Here is a 22,150-nt window from a genome sequence, read left to right on the forward strand (position 1 = left end):
GTTTGGCGTAAAAGCAACACGGCTGAACACACCATCCCCACTGTCAAACATGGTGGTGGCAGCATCATGGTTTGGGCCTGCTTTTCTTCAGCAGGGACAGGGAAGATGGTTAAAATTGATGGGAAGATGGATGGAGCCAAATACAGGACCATTCTGGAAGAACCTGATGGAGTCTGCAAAAGACCTGAGACTGGGACAGAGATTTGTCTTCCAACAAGACAATGATCCAAAACATAAAGCAAAATCTACAATGGAATGGTTCAAAAATAAACATATCCAGGTGTTAGAATGGCCAAGTCAAAGTCCAGACCTGAATCCAATCGAGAATCTGTGGAAAGAACTGAAAACTGCTGTTCACAAATGCTCTCCATCCAACCTCACTGAGCTCGAGCTGTTTTGCAAGGAGGAATGGGAAAAAATGTCAGTCTCTCAATGTGCAAAACTGATAGAGACATACCCCAAGCGACTTACAGCTGTAATCGCAGCAAAAGGTGGCGCTACAAAGTATTAACTTAAGGGGGCTGAATAATTTTTTACGCCCAATTTTTCAGTTTTTGATTTGTTAAAAAAGTTTGAAATATCCAATAAATGTCGTTCCACTTCATGATTGTGTCCCACTTGTTGTTGATTCTTCACAAAAAAATACAGTTTTATATCTTTATGTTTGAAGCCTGAAATGTGGCAAAAGGTCGCAAAGTTCAAGGGGGCCGAATACTTTCGCAAGGCACTGTATAAGGAATGTATATGTTAGGGCCAATGGAGGGTGGATAACAACTAGGTGTATGGACAGTTACTGACTGACACAATGGAGTGTAGAAAGATTACATTATGTCAAAACATGCTATTGATAAATGTCATGGCTCGTAAAGAGGGAGGGGGGGGGGGTGTTTTTCTGCGGCAGGGACTGGGAGACTAAATCAAATCAAATTTATTTATATAGCCTTTCGTACATCAGCTGATATCTCAAAGTGCTGTACAGAAACCCAGCCTAAAACCCCAAACATCAAGCAATGCAGGTGTAGAAGCACGGTGGCTAGGAAAAACTCCCTAGAAAGGCCAAAACCTAGGAAGAAACCTAGAGAGGAACCAGGCTATGTGGGGTGGCCAGTCCTCTTCTGGCTGTGCCGGGTGGAGATTATAACAGAACATGGCCAAGATGTTCAAATGTTCATAAATTACCAGCATGGTCGAATAATAATAAGGCAGAACAGTTGAAACTGGAGCAGCAGCACGGCCAGGTGGACTGGGGACAGCAAGGAGTCATCATGTCAGGTAGTCCTGGGGCATGGTCCTCCGAGAGAGAGAAAGAAAGAGAGAAGGAGAGAATTAGAGAACGCACACTTAGATTCACACAGGACACCGAATAGGACAGGAGAAGTACTCCAGATATAACAAACTGACCCTAGCCCCCCGACACATAAACTACTGCAGCATAAATACTGGAGGCTGAGACAGGAGGGGTCAGGAGACACTGTGGCCCCATCCGAGGACACCCCCGGACAGGGCCAAACAGGAAGGATATAACCCCACCCACTTTGCCAAAGCACAGCCCCCACACCACTAGAGGGATATCTTCAACCACCAACTTACCATCCTGAGACAAGGCTGAGTATAGCCCACAAAGACCTCCGCCACGGCACAACCCATGGGGGGGGGGGCAACCCAGACAGGATGACCACAACAGTGAATCAACCCACTCAGGTGACGCAGCCCCTCCAGGGACGGCATGAGAGAGCCCCAGTAAGCCAGTGACTCAGCCCCTGTAATAGGGTTAGAGGCAGAGAATCCCAGTGGAAAGAGGGGAACCGGCCAGGCAGAGACAGCAAGGGCGGTTCGTTGCTCCAGAGCCTTTCCGTTCACCTTCCCACTCCTGGGCCAGACTACACTCAATCATATGACCCACTGAAGAGATGAGTTCAGTAGAGACTTAAAGGTTGAGACCGAGTTTGCGTCTCTGACATGGGTAGGCAGACCGTTCCATAAAAATGGAGCTCTATAGGAGAAAGCCCTGCCTCCAGCTGTTTGCTTAGAAATTCTAGGGACAATTAGGAGGCCTGTGTCTTGTGACCGTAGCGTACGTGTAGGTATGTACGGCAGGACCAAATCAGACAGATAGGTAGGAGCAAGCCCATGTAATGCTTTGTAGGTTAGCAGTAAAACCTTGAAATCAGCCCTTGCTTTGACAGGAAGCCAGTGTAGAGAGGCTAGCACTGGAGTAATATGATCAAATTTTTTGGTTCTAGTCAGGATTCTAGCAGCCGTATTTAGCACTAACTGAAGTTTATTTAGTGCTTTATCCGGGTAGCCGGAAAGTAGAGCATTGCAGTAGTCTAACCTAGAAGTGACAAAAGCATGGATTAATTTTTCTGCATAATTTTTGGACAGAAAGTTTCAGATTTTTGCAATGTTACGTAGATGGAAAAAAGCTGTCCTTGAAATGGTCTTGATATGTTCTTCAAAAGAGAGATCAAGGTCCAGAGTAACGCCGAGGTCCTTCACAGTTTTATTTGAGACGACTGTACAACCATTAAGATTAATTGTCAGATTCAACAGAAGATCTCTTTGTTTCTTGGGACCTAGAACAAGCATCTCTGTTTTGTCCGAGTTTAAAAGTAGAAAGTTTGCAGCCATCCACTTCCTTATGTCTGAAACACATGCTTCTAGCAAGGGCAATTTTGGGGCTTCACCATGTTTCATTGAAATGTACAGCTGTGTCATCCGCATAGCAGTGAAAGTTAACATTATGTTTTCGAATAACATCCCCAAGAGGTAAACTATATAGTGAAAACAATAGTGGTCCTAAAACGGAACCTTGAGGAACACCGACATTTACAGTTGATTTGTCAGAGGACAAACCATTCACAGAGACAAACTGATATCTTTCCGACAGATAAGATCTAAACCAGGCCAGAACTTGTCCGTGTAGACCAATTTGGGTTTCCAATCTCTCCAAAAGAATGTGGTGATCGATGGTATCAAAAGCAGCACTAAGGTCTAGGAGCACGAGGACAGATGCAGAGCCTCGGTCCGATGCCATTAAAATGTAATTTACCACCTTCACAAGTGCCGTCTCAGTGCTATGATGGGGTCTAAAACCAGACTGAAGCATTTCGTATACATTGTTTGTCTTCAGGAAGGCAGTGAGTTGTTGCGCAACAGCCTTTTCAAAAAATGTTGAGAGGAATGGAAGATTCGATATAGGCCGATAGTTTTTTATATTTTCTGGGTCAAGGTTTGGCTTTTTCAAGAGAGGTTTTATTACTGCCACTTTTAGTGAGTTTGGTACACAACCGGTGGATAGAGAGCCGTTTATTATGTTCAACATAGGAGGGCCAAGCACAGGAAGCAGCTCTTTCAGTAGTTTAGTTGGAATAGGGTCCAGTATGCAGCTTGAAGGTTTAGAGGCCATGATTATTTTCATCATTGTGTCAAGAGATATAGTACTAAAACACTTGAGCGTCTCTCTTGATCCTAGGTCCTGGCAGAGTTGTGCAGACTCAGGACAACTGAGCTTTGAAGGAATACGCAGATTTAAGGAGGAGTCCGTAATTTGCTTTCTAATAATCATAATCTTTTCCTCAAAGAAGTTCATAAATTTATCACTGCTAAAGTGAAAGTCATCCTCTCTTGGGGAATGCTGCTTTTTAGTTAGCTTTGCGACAGTATCAAAAAGGAATTTCGGATTGTTCTTATTTTCCTCAATTAAGTTAGAAAAATAGGATGATCGAGCAGCAGTAAGGGCTCTTCGGTACTGCACAGTACTGTCTTTCCAAGCTAGTCGGAAGACTTCCAGTTTGGTGTGGCGCCATTTCCGTTCCAATTTTCTGGAAGCTTGCTTCAGAGCTCAGGTATTTTCTGTGTACCAGGGAGCTAGTTTCTTATGATAAATGTTTTTAGTTTTTAGGGGTGCAACTGCATCTAGGGTATTGCGCAAGGTTAAATTGAGTTCCTCAGTTAGGTGGTTAGCTGATTTTTGTCCTCTGGCGTCCTTGGGTAGACAGAGGGAATCTGGATGGACATCAAGGAATCTTTGTGTTGTCTGTGAATTTATAGCACGACTTTTGATGATCCTTGGTTGGGGTCTGAGCAGATTATTTGTTGCAATTGCAAACGTAATAAAATGGTGGTCCGATAGTCCAGGATTATGAGGAAAAACATTAAGATCCACAACATTTATTCCATGGGACAAAACTAGGTCCAGCGTATGACTGTGACAGTGAGTGGGTCCAGAGACATGTTGGACAAAACCCACTGAGTCGATGATGGCTCCGAAAGCCTTTTGGAGTGGGTCTGTGGACTTTTCCATGTGAATATTAAAGTCACCAAAGATTAGAATATTATCTGCTATGACTACAAGGTCCGATAGGAATTCAGGGAACTCAGTGAGGAACGCTGTATATGGCCCAGGAGGCCTGTAAACAGTAGCTATAAAAAGTGATTGAGTAGGCTGCATAGATTTCATGACTAGAAGCTCAAAAGACGAAAACGTCTTTTTTTTTTTTTGTAAATTGAAATTTGCTATCGTAAATGTTATATGTTATATGGTCACTAGTGTAGCCAGGAGGTGAGGCCTCATTTAACACAGTAAATTCATCAGGCTTAAGCCATGTTTCAGTCAGGCCAATCACATCAACATTATGATCAGTGATTAGTTCATTGACTATAATTGCCTTTGAAGTAAGGGATCTAACATTAAGTAGCCCTATTTTGAGATGTGAGGTATCATGATCTCTTTCAATAATGTCAGGAATGGAGGTGGTCTTTGTCCTAGTGAGATTGCTAAGGCGAACACCGCCATGTTTAGTTTTGCCCAACCTAGGTCGAGGCACAGACACGGTCTCAATGGTGATAGCTGAGCTGACTACACTGACTGTGCTAGTGGCAGACTCCACTATGCTGGCAGGCTGGCTAACAGCCTGCTGCCTGGCCTGCACCCTATTTCATTGTGGAGCTAGAGGAGTTAGAGCCCTGTCTATGTTGGTAGATAAAATGAGAGCACCCCTCCAGCTAGGATGGAGTCCGTCACTCCTCAGCAGGTCAGGCTTGGTCCTGTTTGTGGGTGAGTCCCAAAAAGAGGGCCAATTATCTACAAATTCTATCTTTTGGAAGGGGCAGAAAACAGTTTTCAACCAGCGATTGAGTTGTGAGACTCTGCTGTAGAGCTCATCACTCCCCCTAACTGGGAGGGGGCCAGAGACAATTACTCGATGCCGACACATCTTTCTAGCTGATTTACACGCAGAAGCTATGTTGCGCTTGGTGATCTCTGACTGTTTCATCCTAACATCGTTGGTGCCGACGTGGATAACAATATCTCTATACTCTCTACACTCGCCAGTTTTAGCTTTAGCCAGCACCATCTTCAGATTAGCCTTAACGTCGGTAGCCCTGCCCCCCGGTAAACAGTGTATGATCGCTGGATGATTCGTTTTAAGTCTAATACTGCGGGTAATGGAGTTGCCAATGACTAGAGTTTTCAATTTGTCAGAGCTAATGGTGGGAAGCTTCGGCGTCTCAGACCCCGTAACGGGAGGAGTAGAGACCAGAGAAGACTCGGCCTCTGACTCCGACCCGCTGCTTATCCTGTCTACGATACTGGTTCCCAATTGGGAATCAACCCTCCCACGTGCAGCTGGAACGGTGGCGCATGGAACGCAAAAATATTCTTAAAAATATTTAACCTCCACACATTAACAAGTCCAATAGCTCAAATTAAAGATAAACATCTTGTTCATTTAGCCAGCAAGTCAGATTTCTAAAATGTTTTACGGCGAAAACATAGCACATATATATGTAAAACCACCACCAGACACAGCTCATTTCAATAGCCAAAACATGCAATCAACAAACGCAGGATTAAAAAATAAATCGCTCACTAACCTTTTGAAAATCTTCATCAGATGACAGTAATATGACATATTACACAGTACATATTTTTTTTTTTCAATAATATGCCATTTATATCCATAAATGTCCATTTACAGTGAGTTCACCTTCAGAAATTACTCAAAAACGCCCGCAGGAAATCTATGTAGCGCGGCAAGATAACGTAAAATAGACATCATAAACTTTGACTAAATATACATGTTCTACATATAGTTAGAAAGATACACTGCTTCTTTATGCAACCGCTGTGTTAGATTTATTTTTAACGTTACAGAAATCGCACACTATTCCATATTGTGAGACAGCGCTCAGTTCCAAGCTACATTTCCACGTAATGTTGGAGTCAACAGAAACACAGATTTAAGCATAAATATTCCCTTACCTTCGATGGTCTTCGTTCAGAATGTCTTAGAAGGCTTCATACTTACCCAATACATCGTTTGGTTTCAAGTCTTGCGTCTTTGTATTAGCTACTGCTAATAACATCAGCTGAAATGCACCCAAAACGTCCTCTGGTCCGGATAAGTTGCGCATCAAAACTTCAAAATTACACATTATATGTCGACTAAACAGGTCAAACTAAGTGCAGAAGCAAGCTTTATGATGTTTTAGACGTGCAAAACAAACTTCAATTCAATCGCCCATCGTCTGCCCTTCTCTTCAGTGCTGGAAACAAAGGAATGACTGTGACCAATTCGCGCCCATACGCACAGCCTATTCTCTCGTGGCACGCACTAATTTCACTCCCATAGGGTCAATTCTCGCGCGATTTGAACGGTTTGAAGCTCTAATGAAAGAGGACATCTAGCGGAAGAGATAGAAAGTGTCCCCAGAATCATAGCTGGTTGGGAGGGGTGGGGGCATGACGTCAAAGTTGCTCCAACTTTCATGGCCACAGAAACTAGTTTGGAAGAATGCCTGCCCTGTGAGTTCTGCTATACTTACAGACATAATTCCAACGGTTTTAGAATCTTTAGAGTGTTTTCTATCCAATAATAATTTTTATTTGCATATATTAACAATTTTTGAAAGATTTTTTTTCCAGTTTACTAGGGGTACCCAATCTCTCCAAAGGGGGCGTTTGTCTGCCATATCCTCAACAGGTTTTAATGGGGAAAACCAGTTGAAAGTTTCTGTCGGCTGAATGAGCGACACCGGTTGAGCGTTCCTACAGCATTTCCTTCCAGAAACCGTGAGAAAGTTGTCCGGCTGCGGGGACTGTGCCAGGGGATTTATACTACTATCTGTACTTACTGGTGGCACAGACGCTGTTTCATCCTTTCCTACATTGAAATGACCCTTGCCTAACGATTGCGTCTGAAGCTGGGCTTGTAGCACAGCTATCCTCGCCGTAAGGCGAGTACAGCGACTGCAATTAGAAGGCATCATGTTAATGTTACTACTTAGCTTCGGCTGTTGGAGGTCCTGACGAATCGTGTCCAGATAAAGCATCCGGAGTGAAAAAGTTGAGGAAAAAAAAAATATATATATATATATATATATATATATAAACGGTAATTAAAAAGTAAAAACCGTAAGTTTGTCAGGTAGCAAAACAGGTTGGCAACAAAACGCACAGCAACTCGAAAACAAGTCTGCAAGTTGTGACCGGAAATGACGTCAACTCAGGATCTAGGGAATGATTAACAAAGTAAAGGGACTTAATACTTATTTAAATGTGATATTTTCAGTGTATTTTTTAAATAAAATTGCAAACATTTCTAAAAACCTTTTTTTGCTTTGTGTAAATTGATAAGGAGAGAAAAACATTGAATCAATTTTAGAATAAGGGTGTAACGTAACAAAATGTGGAAAAAGTCCAGGGGTCTGAGTAATTTCCAATGCAGCTGTATGACCCAGTAGGTGAATAAACTTGGTTTGAGCATTTTGCTAGTCCTCCGTTTGAGTTTCTACTCAGTTTGTTCAGAACCTAACACCATTCAGATAAGTCAGTCCTGCTTGGACAAAACATTTCTTAGAAACAGACAGTATATCGGACCAGTTCTGTGAAGTACACTGAATATTATACAGTCCTTCCAGGACACAGCGATTCTGCGGTCGCATAATTCAATGCAGAATCAACCAATCAGTGCATATTATGCAAGAGCTTGCAATTTTGACCAATCCCTGCACTTTTAGCACATCAACGGGTCCAATCAAAAGCGGGTTTGACCAATTACTGCACTGTTACCTTTGAAAAAGGCCCAATCCAACCACACGTTAACAAAGTTTTCCCCGGCCTGTCAGAATATTCACGTGAGAATATGATGGCTGATAGGCAGTACAATGAACAAAAATCAATCTCATTTGCCAACAAAAAAGCAGCTAAACACTGGGCAAAACCATTTCCAAATGTTTTACATGAAAGTAGGGGGGGAATTGTTTTGCACTCCGTCCAACTTTGTGCTGGAACACAAGAGAAAGTCGACAATCAAGTCACTTTGAATCAGCAAAGCATATGAGAATATCAGAACATTTCCCACATCAGAGGCAGAGCACCATGACTGAAGTGGTAGCAGGGAACACGTGGCAAAGCTCTGAAAGAACAATAAAACATATATCCTTACTGTAAAAGTCTTACAGATTAGTCAGAACAAGACTACCTCCTCAAACAAACAATCAGAAGTAATCAGTCATCAATTTCAGTCAGTGCACAGGTGCTGCACATGAGCTAATCAAATCACTCAATCTTATTTATCCACCATCTTTGATGTACCTCCACTTCATCCACCCTCTTGGCAGGAGGAGGGGGAGTCTGGAAACACAGCCTGTCTTTAGTGGAGTCTGTCTTGACCATGTAAGATACACAAAGTTTCTATTGTCTTGTGGATTTCTGAAGAAATTATCGCTGAAGGAATTCAATCCCGGGAACCAGCAAGACACCCATCACACCACAGGAGGTGGTGGCACCTTACTCGGGGAGAAAGGGTCGAGGTAATGACAGGAGCGGGTTCAGGGGAATGGTATCATCAAACACATGGTTTCCAGGTGTTTAATGCCATTCCATTTGCTCCGTTCCGCACATTATTATTATAGCTGTCTCTCCCCTCAGCAGCCTCCACTCTGTCTCACATATAATCAGACCACATCCCTGCCCACGCTCCTGTCAGTCTCCACCCAATAAAGTAGAAGCTGACTGCAAGAGCTGTTGGATGAGTTCCCAGTCGTTACGGGTATCAACGCACTAGAGACCTAACTGACAAACTCACGGGATTTAGGAAATAAATTATGATACACAATTTACATTTTTAGGACGAAAATTACACTTCACTATTTTCTATGTTTGCCGAGACATCCGAAAATTTCCACCGACATCGTAATCTTCAACCGGCGAGCACCGTTAAGAAAACCGGGAAAATTCCGAGCAACACAGGTAAGGTTAAAGCGGAAATCTGCTGTAGAAACAATCAGTGGCGTCAGTTCGGAAATCTGCTGTAGAAACAATCAGTGGCGTCAGTTCAGCTAAACCTAGGTGCGTGTGTGTGTGTGTGTGTGTGTGTATATATGTGTAGGCACACCAAAAACAAACAAATGACCCATTAATTATCACCACAATATTAGGTTTAAAGGTCTGTGGAACGGCATAATGTCAACCACTACTCAACGTCATCATAAATGTACTAATTTACTTGTGGAAAGCTCATACGGCGCATCATGAAATAACACACGCAATCAAGTAACAAGAAGGCTGGCTTCAAATGCCGACATACATCGGCGGCAGGTGAGTTTGAAGAAGTAACTTTTCACCATAAAATGTCACCATTAGATGAACGGGATTAGTTTCACTAGGGGAGGCCGGAGGATGTAATTATGTGCACGAGCAAAACACCACATCTGTAATGTTAGTCCCGTCCGGATCTGCCATGCCAGTAATTTGTACACGGCAGAAGAGTAACAATTCCAGACAGAATAACCTACTGTTTTTTGGAGAGAAAAAAAACGAAAGTACTCTGATAATAGACTACTAGTCCCGTGCGAATCGATGTTCATGTGTTTTGAGAGACATGTCAACGTTTAACAGGTGTTACTCGCGGTTTGCGTAAGAAAATAACTGTTTCGATCAAGTTAACGAAGTGCTGCGCAAAGCCTATACCGTTATATGAAGGGCCTACTTTCACAATGAATGCTTAATACGTTTTGTGCGAATGAATTGAACATAGGCGCAATATTGTTGTATGATTTAGTTAGCTATTTAATGCAACCCTTGTTGTTAATAGATCGCAAAGCAGCATACAACTGAGCTAAACGTTTGGAAATGACAAGTCCACTTTCTCATCCATAGCCTTAAAAGGTTGAAGGCTGGGGGGCATTTAGGACGTCTTCTACTGCGGATCGCTAAAATATCCTAATGAGTATGAGCACACTTCCGCCATTCAAATATAATGGCGATACTGTAATGAAACAGCAGGGAGCAGGTCTCGATCTTCGAGCCCGAGGTCCGGGGCGCTATCGACTGTGCCGCAAAAGCATGCTCAAGCCGCAGAGTCGATTTCCGCGCTTATAAAAACCAGGCTCGTTACAATACTATTCCATATACTTGGGAAACTAGCTGGAGTTGTCAGTGTAGACTTGTCGCCTAGAATAACGAGGCAGTTTGGTCAAAACTAAGACTGTCCGAATCATCCCCTGGAATAACTGACAATTCTGGCGTAATAATTACATAACCAAAATGCTCTAGTAATACTAGTGTAACCGGTGCTGTACTGCACCGCTGTAACTCTGCGTTGTGTGTGGTTGATTGAAACTATAGACGTGGACTTTGGAGTTCAGGTAGTTTTAATTAAGCAGAATTCACTCTGCATCCTGCATCTACACCCAAAAGAAAATAAAACATTTGTAGAGCACATACATTCTGCGAATCGTCGCCTCCTTCTAAGGCAGATGCACAATACAAGGGATTGGGATCATTCGAGGAGCTAGCCATCGTTCACACATACAATAGCCTGCTAATTTCTTAGCTAGCTATTGACCACATGTTGAATTCAGAATGTTAATATCATCCTAAAAAGTACAATTACATCTTAACAATACCATCCACTTATGAATAACCTCTAAATATACAAAATTGTTCATGAACAAAACACTGTGTGTATGACTTTGTGCTTAAAATAATACAACTTTCCTGAAGGCGACAGAAAAAGCCTGCCTACCTCTCATAGTGCATTAAAATGATTTGAGCACGCAGGGCAAAACGTAAGTACACACTCCCCTACTCCCAGGATGCAGGCATGCATAATAACAAATCAACATGACATTAATATATAAACCTGGTGAAATTCACACAGTACTTTAACAACTGTTACACTAGTACCGTGTGAAAGGGGTTCTTATGCAATCTACTCATTACATTAGGAATAGTAGCCTATACTTACATTAGCCTGCAAATGCGATGATTGATGCATGCAATCCTCCTCTGAAGGATCGGACCATTTTTTTTCAATTTTCGCCTAAAATGACATACCCAAATCTAACTGCCTGTAGCTCAAGACCTGAAGCAAGAATATGCCTATTCTTGATACTATATGAAAGGAAATACTTTGGAATTTGTGGAAATGTGAAATTAATGTAGGAGAATATAACACATTAGATCTGGTAAAAGATAATACAAACAAAAAAAGCATACGTTTTCTATATTTTTTTTGATCATATTTGTAATGCAAGAGAGCGGCCAGACAGTGATGTGGGATTCTAGGTGTAATTTAGAAGTTTCAGACTGATCCATTGAAGAACTACATCAAGTCTGCCAGGTGTCCTTCACGAGTTTGCCCAAATGTGCCGAATTGGTCAATCAAATAACATTTTATTTGTCACATGCGCCGAATACAACTGGTACCTTACAGTGAAATACCTTACAGTGAAATGCTTATTTACAAGCCCTTAAACAATAATGCAGTTTTAAGAAAAAATACCTCAAAAAAATTAAAGTAACAAATAATTCAAAAGCAGCAGTAAAATAACAATAGCAAGGCTATATACAGGGGGTACCGGAACAGAGTCAATGTGCAGAACCAGCGGTTAGTTGAGGTAATATGTACACGTAGGTAGAGTTAATAAGTGATTATGCATAGATAATAAACAGAGTAGCAGCAGTGTAAGAGGGGGGAGGCAATGCAAATAGTCTGGGTAGTCATTTTATTAGATTTTCAGGCATCTTATGACTTGGGGGTAGAAGCTGTTTAGAAGCCTCTTGGACCTATACTTGGCGCTCCGGTACTGCTTGCTGGGCGGTAGTAGAGAGAATAATCTATGACTGGGGGGCTGGAGTCTTAGGTTTTGTTGTTCTCTCTTCACGACTGTCTAGGATTATGTTAGTTTGTTGTTGATGTGGACACCAAGGAACTTGATGCTCTCAACCTGCTCCACTACAGCCCGGTTGATAGGAAAGGGGGCGTGCTCAGTCCTCCTTTTCCTGTAGTCCACAATCATCTCCTTTGTCTTGGTCACATTGAGAGGTTGTTGTCCTGGCACCACATGGCCAGGTCTCTGACCTCCCTATAGGCTGTCTCGTCATTGTCATTGATCAGGCCTACCACTGTGGTGTCATTGGCAAACTTAATGATGGTGTTGGAATTGTGCCTGGCCATGCAGTCATGAATGAACAGGGAGTACAGGAGGGGACCGAGCACACACCACTGAGAGGCCCCTGTGTTGAGGATCAGAGTGGCGGATGTGTTGTTACCTGCCCTTACCACCTGGTGGCGGCCGGTCAGGAAGTCCAGGATCAAGTTGCAGAGGGAGGTGTTTAGTCCCAGTGTCCTTAGCTTATTGATGAGCTTTGAGGACACTGGTGTTGAACGCTGAGCTGCAGTCAATGAATAGCATTCTCACATAGGTGTTCCTTTTGTCCAGGTGTGAAAGGGCAGTGGAGTGCAATAGAGATTGCGTCTTCTGTGGATTTCTAGGGGCAGTATGCAAATTGGAGTGGGTCTAGGGTTTCTGGGATAATGGTGTTGATGTGAGCCATGACCAGCCTTTCAAAGTACTCCATGGTTACAGACGTGAGTGCTACGGGTCTGTAGTCATTTAGGCAGGTTACCTTAGTCTTTTTGGGCACCGGGAATATGGTGGTCTGCTTGAAACATGTTAGTATTACAGACTTAGACAGGGACAGAATGAAACATTTCAGTGAAGACACATCCAAGTTGGTCAGTGCATGCTTGGAGTACACGTCCTGGTAATGTGTCTGGCCCTGTGGCATTGTGAATGTTGACCTGTTTAAAGGTCTTACTCACATTGGCTATGGAGAACATGATCACACAGTCATCTGGAACAACTGATGCTCTCATGCATGCTTCAGTGTTACTTGCCTCGAAGCGAGCATAGACGTTATTTAGCTCGTGTGGTAGGCTCGTGTCACAGGGCAGCTCGCGGCTGTGCTTCCCATTGTAGTCTGCAAGCCCTGCCACATCCGACGCGCATCGGAGCCAGTGTAGTACGATTCAATCTTTGCCCTGTATTGATGCTTTGCCTGTTTGATGGTTCGTCGGAGGGCATAGTGGGATTTCTTATAAGCTTCCGGGTTAGAGTCCCGCTGCTTGAAAGCGGCAGCTCTACCCTTTAGCTCGGTGCAGATGTTGCCTGTAATCTATGGCTTCTGGTTGGGATATGTGCATAAAGTCACTGTGGGGACAACATCATCGATGCACTTATTGATGAAGCCAGTGACTGTGGTGTACTCCTCAATGCCATCTGAAGAATCCCAGAACATATTCCAGTCTGTGCTAGCAAAACGGCCCTGTAGCTTAGCATCTGCTTCATCTGACCACTTTCTTATTGACCGAGTCACTGGTGCTTCCTGCTTTAGTTTTTGTTTGTAAGCAAGAATCAGGAGGATAGAATTATGGTCAGATTTGCCAAATGGAGGGTGAGGGGGAGCTTTGTATGCGTCTCTCTGTGTGGAGTAAAGGTGGTCTCAAGTTTTTTTCCCCCTCTGGTTGCAGATTTAACATGCTGGTAGAAATGAGGTAAAACGGATGAGTTTTTCTGCATTAAAGTCCCCGGCCACTAGGAGCACAGCCTCTGGGTGAGTATTTTCCTGTTTACTTATGGCCATATATAGCTCATTGAGTGTAGTCTTATAGCCAGCATCGGTTTGTGGTGGTATGCAGCTTATCATGAGATACTCTACCTCAGGTGAGCAAAACATCGAGACTTCCTTAGATTTCGTGCACCAGCTGTTGTTTACAAATACACATAGACCGCCACCCCTTGTCTTAGCAGATGCCGCTGTGCTATCCTGCTGAAAAAGCTTCAAACCTGCCAGCTGTATGTTATTCATGCCGTTGTTCAGCCACAACTCGGTGAAACGTAAGATATTACAGTTTGTAATGTCCCGTTGGTAGGATATACATGATCATAGTTTGTCTATTTTATTATCGATTGATTGTACGTTGGCTAATAGGACCGATGGTAAAGGTAGATCACCCTCTCGGCGACGGATCCTAACAAGGCACCCAAATCTTTGTCCACAATACCTCCGTCTCTTTCTCCTGCGAATTACGGGGATGAGGGCCTTGTCGGGCGTCTGAAGTAAATCTTTCCCGTTCCAACTCGTTGATGAAAAATGATTCCTCCAGTATGGGGTGAGTAATCTCTGTCCTGATATATAGAAGCACTTTTCGGTCATTAGACACAGTGGCAGAAAAATTATATACAAAATAATTTACAAACAATGTGAAAAAATACACAATGGCACAATTGTTATAGGATCGTAAAACGGCAGCAATCTCCTTCGGAACCATTGTATTTCTCAATTTATACATTTTCAAGTACATACAGTTGAAGTCGGAAGTTTACGTACACTTAGGTTGGAGTCATTAAAACTCGTTTTTTTCAACCACATTTCTTGTTGACATACTATAGTTTTGGCAGTCGGTTAAGGACATCTACTTTGTGCATGAATCAAGTAATTTTTCCAACAATTGTTTACAGGCTGATTATTTCACTTATAATTAATTGATTCACAATTCCAGTGGGTCAGAAGTTTACAGCTTGGAAAATTCCAGAAAATTATGTCATGGCTTCAGAAGCTTCTGATAGGCTAATTTACATAATTTGAGTCAATTGGAGGTGTACCTGTGGATGTATTTCAAGGCCTACCTTCAAACTCCGTGCCTCGTTGCTTGACATCATGGGAAAAATCAAAAGAAATCCGCCAAGACCTCAGAAAAATAATTGTAGACCTCCACAAGTCTGGTTCATCCTTGGGAGCAATTTCCAAATGTCTGAAGGTACCACGTTCAGCTGTACAAACAATAGTATGAAAGTATAAACACCATGGGACCATGCAGCTGCCATACTGCTCAGGAAGGAGATGCGTTCTGTCTCCTAGATATGAACGTACTTAGGTGCGAAAAGTGCAAATCAACCCCAGAACAACAGCAAAGGACATTGTGAAGATGCAGGAGGAAACGGGTACAAAAGTATCTATATCCACAGTAAAACGAGGCCTATATCGACATAACCTGAGACCGCTCAGCAAGGAAGAAGCCACTGCCCCAAAACTGCCATAAAAAAGCCAGACTACGGTTTGCAACTGCACATGGGGACAAAGATCATACTTTTTGGAGAAATGTGTCATCAGACCAGAGGACAAAAATGGAACTGTTTGGCCATAACGACCATCGTTATGTTTGGAGGAAAAAGGGGGAGGCTTGCAAGCCGAAGAATACCATCCCAACCGTGAAGCACGGGGTGGCAGCATCATGCTGTGGGGGTGCTTTGCTGCAGGAGGGACTAGTGCACTTCACAAAAAAAGATGGCATCATGAGGGAGGAAAATGATGTGGATATATTCAAGCAACATCGCAAGACATCAGTCAGGAAGTTGAAGCTTGATCGCCAATGAGTCTTACAAATGGACAATGACCCCAAGCATACTTCCAAAGTTGTGGCAATATGGCTTAAGGACAGCAAAGTCAAAGTATTGGAGTGGCCATCACAAAGCCCTGACCTCAATCCTATAGAAAATTTGTTGTCAGAACTGAAAAGGTGTGTGCGAGCAATGAACTACAAACCTGACTCACTTACACCAGCTCTGTCAGGAGGAATGGGCTAAAATTCACCCAACTTATTGTGGGAACCTTGTGGAAGGCTACCCAAAACGTTTAACCCAAGTTCAACAATTTTTAAGGCAATGCTACCAAATACTAATTGAGTGTATGAACTTCTGACCCACTGGGAATGGGGTGAAAGAAATAAAAGATGAAAAAAAAGCCTTCCCTCTACTATTATTCTGACATTTCACATTCTTAAAATAAGGTGGTGATCCTAACTGACCTAAAACAGGGAATTTGTACTAGGATTAAATGTCAGGAATTGTGAAACTGAGTTTAAATGTATTTGGCTAAGGTGTATGTAAACTTCCGACTTCAACTGTACATGTTGAACTTCCATCCTCACAGGCCAGGGACACAATGTATGAATTTATGGTTGGATCAAAATCACCATTATAATCATTGGCAGGTACGGAGAAATAAATAAAACCACAAGTCCAAATCCCTATCTACATCCATGGTTAATTTAGGAAAGGGACAATTTTAGTAAGCTAGCTACTCGCTGGAGGACAACTACACAACAAGATGCAACAATTCAAGATCTGTCAACGTTTGGTTTCTAATGTGTTGTGATTGGTGTGAAGCCAAATCCAAACTGGCTTCCCTTGACACTTCTTGTGGTGCACCAGGACCATTCACAGCTGAGCTCACTCAGTTTAGTTCAATACTGATTGGCTATTATTAATTGTTTTATTTTGCTCAAATGCTTGCTGGCTTCCCTTGCATTCAATAATATGGTGGCAACAATGTCATACTGTATGTATGAAACAGAGACGAAATAATGTAACTTTTGAATGTTTTTTTCTTTTCTTGGTAATTTTTGGGGGGGAATACAGCCATGAATACACATCACTGTAAACTGTCGGGTGAGAGCGGAGAAGGGCACACAGCAATGCAGCCAGTTGTTATGCAGAGAAACGCACTAGAGACCTAGCTGACAGACCCATAGGATTTAGGAAAGAAATGGGACTACATTATTTTTATTTTAGGCAGGAAACGTGACTATTTATTTTTATTTTTGCAGAGACATCCAAGGACTGCCGTTGAGTTCCCTGGTGCACAGAAATTCTAATCTTCAACCTGTGAGGACAGATAGGGACACCGGAATCATTCCAAACAACTCAGGTGAGGTTAAAGCGGCAATCGGCAGTAGAAACAATATCCAAAAGTCAGCGCTGCCCCTGTTCCGGTAAAAATCTGAGGGATGGGGTTAGAGAAATGTAGCTACTGAAATTAAGACAGAGCTATGAGTGCAAGGACTTACCATCCGTGATTTCAAAATTATAGATTTAACCTATATGATTTGAGGCTATATATTGTTTACATTTACTTTGTATGCAAACATTAGCGTAAAACAAGTTTATGTTTGGTTCTGATGGGATACAACAGTTGAACTAAGCGCATGAGGCATTTATAAATTATATTAGCCAAGAACCTACAGTGCCTTGCGAAAGTATTCATCCCCTTTGGCATTTTACCCATTTTGTTGCCTTACAACCTGGAATTAAAATATATATTTTTTGAGGGATTGTATCATTTGATTTACACAACATGCCTACCACTTTGAAGATGCAAAATATTTTTTATTGTGAAACAAACAAGAAATAAGACAAAAAAACTCAACTTGAATGTGCATAACTATTCCCCCCCCCCCCCCCCCCCCCCCCCAAAAGTCAATATTGTAGAGCCACCTTTTGCAGCAATTACAGCTGCAAGTCTCTTGGGATATGTCTCTATGTTTGGCACATCTAGCCAATGGGATTTTTTCCCATTCTTCAAGGCAAAACTTCTCCAGCTCCTTCAAGTTGGATGGGTTCCGCTGGTGTACAGCAATCTAAGTCCTACCACAGATTATCAATTTGATTGAGGTCTGGGCTTTGACTAGGCCATTCCAAGACTCTCAAATGTTTCCCCTTAAACCACTCGAATGTTGCTTTAGCAACAGACTGAAACAGGTTCCCATCATGAATTTCCCTGTATTTAGCACCATCCATCATTCCTTCAATTCTGACCAGTTTCCCACCCAGTCCCTGCCAATGAAATACATCCCCACAGCATGATGCTGCCACCACCATGCTTCACTGTGGGAATGTGTCCTCAGGGTGATGCGAGGTGTTAGGTTTGTGCCACACACAGCCTTTTCATTGATGGCCAAAAAGCTACAGTTTAATCGCATCTGACCACAGTACCTTCTTCCATATGTTTGGAGAGTCTCCCACATGCCTTTTGGAAAACACCAAACATTTTTTTCTTAATGCAATGTATTTTTTATGGCCACACTGTACTTTTGTTTATCCGATGTGTAACTGTTGTTTTGTCACACTGTTTTGCTTTTATATTGGCCAGGTCGCAGTTCTAAATGAGAACTTGTTCTCAACTGGCCTACCTGGTTAAATAAAGGTTAAATAAATCAAATAAAAAAGCCCAGCTCTGTGGAGTGTATGGCTTAAAGTGGTCCTATGGACAGATACTCCAATCTCCGCTGTGGAGCTTTGCAGCTCCTTCAGGGTTATATTTGGTCTCTTTGTTGCCTCTCTGATTAATGCCCTCCTAGCCTGGTCTGTGAGTTTTGGTGGGTGGCCCTCTCATGACAGGTTTGTTGTGGTGCCATATTTTTTTCAATTTCTTAATAATGGATTTAATGGTGCTCTGTTGCAGACTCTGGGGCCTTTCAGAACAGGTGTATGTATATGTGTGTATATGTATGTATGTGTGTGTGTGTATATGTGTGTGTGTGTGTGTACATATATACACATATATATATATATATATACATATGTATATGTGTGTGTATATACATACATACATACATACATACATACATACATACATACAGTGCCTTGCGAAAGTATTCGGCCCCCTTGAACTTTGCGACCTTTTGACACATTTCAGGCTTCAAACATAAAGATATAAAACTGCATTTTTTTGTGAAGAATCAACAACAAGTGGGACACAATCATGAAGTGGAACAAAATTTATTGGATATTTCAAACTTTTTTAACAAATCAAAAACTGAAAAATTGGGCGTGCAAAATTATTCAGCCCCCTTAAGTTAATACTTTGTAGCGCCACCTTTTGCTGCGATTACAACTGTAAGTCGCTTGGGGTATGTCTCTATCAGTTTTGCACATCAAGAGACTGAAATTTTTTCCCATTCCTCCTTGCAAAACAGCTCGAGCTCAGTGAGGTTGGATGGAGAGCATTTGTGAACAGCAGTTTTCAGTTCTTTCCACAGATTCTCGATTGGATTCAGGTCTGGACTTTGACTTGGCCATTCTAACACCTGGATAAGTTTATTTTTGAACCATTCCATTGTAGATTTTGCTTTATGTTTTGGATCATTGTCTTGTTGGAAGACAAATCTCTGTCCCAGTCTCAGGTCTTTTGCAGACTCCATCAGGTAGCCAGCTCTAGGAAGAATCTTGGTGGTTCCAAACTTCTTCCATTTAAGAATGATGGAGGCCACTGTGTTCTTGGGGACACTACTGCAGACATTTCTTCCCCAGATCTGTGCCTCGACACAATCCTGTCTCGGAGCTCTAGGGACAATCCCTTCAACATCTTGGCTTGGTTTTTGCTCTGACATGCACTGTCAACTGTGGGACCTTATATAGACGGGTGTGTGCCTTTCCAAATCATGTCCAATCAATTGAATTTACCACAGGTGGACTCCAATCAAGGTGTAGAAACATCTCAAGGATGATCAATGGAAACAGGATGCACCTGACCTCAATTTCATGTTTCATAGCAAAGGGTCTGAATATTTATGGAAAGGTATTTCTGTTTTATTTTTTAATAGATTTGCACATTTAAAAAAAAAAAAACTGTTTTTGTTTTGTCATTATGAGGCATTGTGTGTAGATTGTAGAAAACGTCAAGGGGTCTGAATACTTTCCAAAGGCACTGTATCACCTTCCCACTTGGTTATGAACACAACATAAGCACCATGTGCGTGTATGATAGATAGACACACTGTGAAGGCTAGTATAATGTCGTTTCGTGGCACTCCAAATGAGACGAGATGTTTTGCTCCAAATTCCCCAACAAAACAGTATTTATTTATAGAAATGACATGCCATGTATTACCAGGCAGTAGATACAGGCATCCGCTAGTCTGTGTGTGGAGTAAGAATGGTACTGTAAACTCAATGCATCTTCTGGACTTTACTACAAAGGTAAAACTATTTTTCTGGACACTGGTCTTAGATCAGTTTTACCCCCCTCCACTAACCAGCAGTGAGGATGAAATCTCGCCAATACCTTGTATCCTTAAAGCAAGATGGCTTATCTGCTTGCTGGCCCCCTCCTGAACTGACAGCCCATCACACATACACACACTGGACGTTCCCTTTAAAGTGTATGGGTGATTTAAAATTCTCCTTCTTCGGAGTGTCATGTATTTTATATGCATGGAGTGAGAGGAGAGTTCTCCTTTCATTCTTTCTCTCTCCCCCTCTGTCTTTTTCTCTCTCAGCATTAGTTTTACTGCATCATGCTTTTCAGTAATTGTGTGAAGGAGCACATGACCCTGGCCTTTGAAGACAAATGTGATATGAATGATGAGGGGAGAGTGTAAAAACCAGGCCTCGGGGCATTTGATTTTTACACTTGTCGCATTTAGCTGCACGAAAGAGCAGTCGGAGAGGGCGAGGACTGACTAGCTCTAGGTTTCAGAGGGTCGGCTTTGATGTCTTGTGGGGTGCGGTTGCTGTTCCTCTGCAGAGCCCCTAAGAATGGGAGGATGTGGGTCTCAGACAGTCATGTCTACCCAGCCACCCGTATGCACTGACTAGACAGCACACAGCAACACAGACAGGGAAAAGCACTATGATCACACCTCTGATAAAAGTCTCTTTCCCTCACACTCCCTCTCTCCCTCTCTTTCCCACACTCCCTCTCTTCACCTCAAACTCCCTCTCTCCCTCTCTTTCCCTCACTCCCTCTCTTCACCTCACACTCCCTCTCTCTCTCTCTTTCCCTCCCACTCCCCCTCTGTCTCTCTTTCCCTCCCACTCCCTCTGTCTCTCTTTCCCTCCCATTCCCTCTCTCTCTCTTTCCCTCCCACTCCCCCTCTGTCTCTCTTTCCCTCCCACTCCCTCTGTCTCTCTTTCCCTCCCCTCTCTCTCTATTTCCCTCCCCTCTCTCTATTTCCCTCCCCTCTCTCTCTTTCCCTCCTCCTCTCTCTCTCTTTCCCTCCCACTCCCTCTGTCTCTCTTTCCCTCCCACTCCCTCTGTCTCTCTTTCCCTCCCACTCCCTCTGTCTCTCTTTCCCTCCCACTCCCCCTCTGTCTCTCTTTCCCTCCCACTCCCCCTCTGTCTCTCTTTCCCTCCCACTCCCCCTCTCTCTCTTTCCCTCCCACTCCCTCTCTCTCTCTTTCCCTCCCACTCCCTCTCTCTCTCTTTCTCTCCCACTCCCCCTCTCTCTCTCTTTCTCTCCCACTCCCCCTCTCTCTCTCTTTCTCTCCCACTCCCCCTCTCTCTCTCTTTCCCTCCCACTCCCTCTCTTTCCCTCTCTCTCTCTCTCTCTCTCTTTCCCTCTCTCTCTCTCTTTCCCTCCCACTCCCTCTCTCTCTCTTTCCCTCCCTCTCTCTCTTTCCCTCCCACTCCCTCCCACTCCCTCTCTCTCTCTCTTTCCCTCCCACTCCCTCTCTCTCTCTCTCTTTCCCTCTCACTCCCTCTCTCTCTTTCCCTCCCACTCCCCCTCTCTCTCTCTTTCTCTCCCACTCCCCCTCTCTCTCTCTTTCTCTCCCACTCCCCCTCTCTCTCTCTTTCTCTCCCACTCCCCCTCTCTCTCTCTTTCCCTCCCACTCCCTCTCTTTCCCTCTCTCTCTCTCTCTCTCTTTCCCTCTCTCTCTCTCTTTCCCTCCCACTCCCTCTCTCTCTCTTTCCCTCCCTCTCTCTCTTTCCCTCCCACTCCCTCCCACTCCCTCTCTCTCTCTCTTTCCCTCCCACTCTCTCTCTCTCTCTCTCTTTCCCTCCCACTCTTTCTCTCTCTCCCTCCCACTCCCCCTCTCTCGATTGATAGATGTAGTAGTGCACAGACATGGTGGATGAAACATTTGAGACAATTAAATAAAAAAATGTTAGTCACAGAGTTAGTCACGTAATTTAATAGAAGTCAATCTTTGACTGCGTTTTTTATTTTATTCAGAATGTTAGAAACACCATCCTAATATTGAGTTGCGTTCCCTTTTGCCCTCAGAACAACCT

General features: G+C 43.1%; 1 protein-coding gene across 5 annotated transcripts in view; it reads left to right on the forward strand.

Annotated features, from left to right (window-relative positions):
• The first annotated feature begins 8,987 nt into the window (after window positions 1-8,987).
• The window catches only part of LOC149970788 (uncharacterized), a 22,965-nt gene continuing 9,802 nt past the window's right edge, over window positions 8,988-22,150 (forward strand). For 2 of the 5 annotated variants that reach the window (XM_090225557.1, XM_090225559.1), the window contains exons 1-3: window positions 9,002-9,259; window positions 13,827-13,909; window positions 16,965-17,065. The gene's annotated coding sequence lies outside the window, so the exon portion shown is untranslated. Of the gene's footprint in view, window positions 9,260-13,826; window positions 13,910-16,964; window positions 17,066-22,150 lie in introns of all 5 variants that reach the window. The other 3 variants (XM_090225555.1, XM_090225556.1, XM_090225558.1) reach the window with 3 other exon arrangements.

This window comes from Oncorhynchus mykiss, chromosome 28 (genome assembly GCF_057628025.1).
Source record: "Oncorhynchus mykiss isolate SJ-2025 chromosome 28, ASM5762802v1, whole genome shotgun sequence".
Taxonomy (NCBI): domain Eukaryota; kingdom Metazoa; phylum Chordata; class Actinopteri; order Salmoniformes; family Salmonidae; genus Oncorhynchus; species Oncorhynchus mykiss.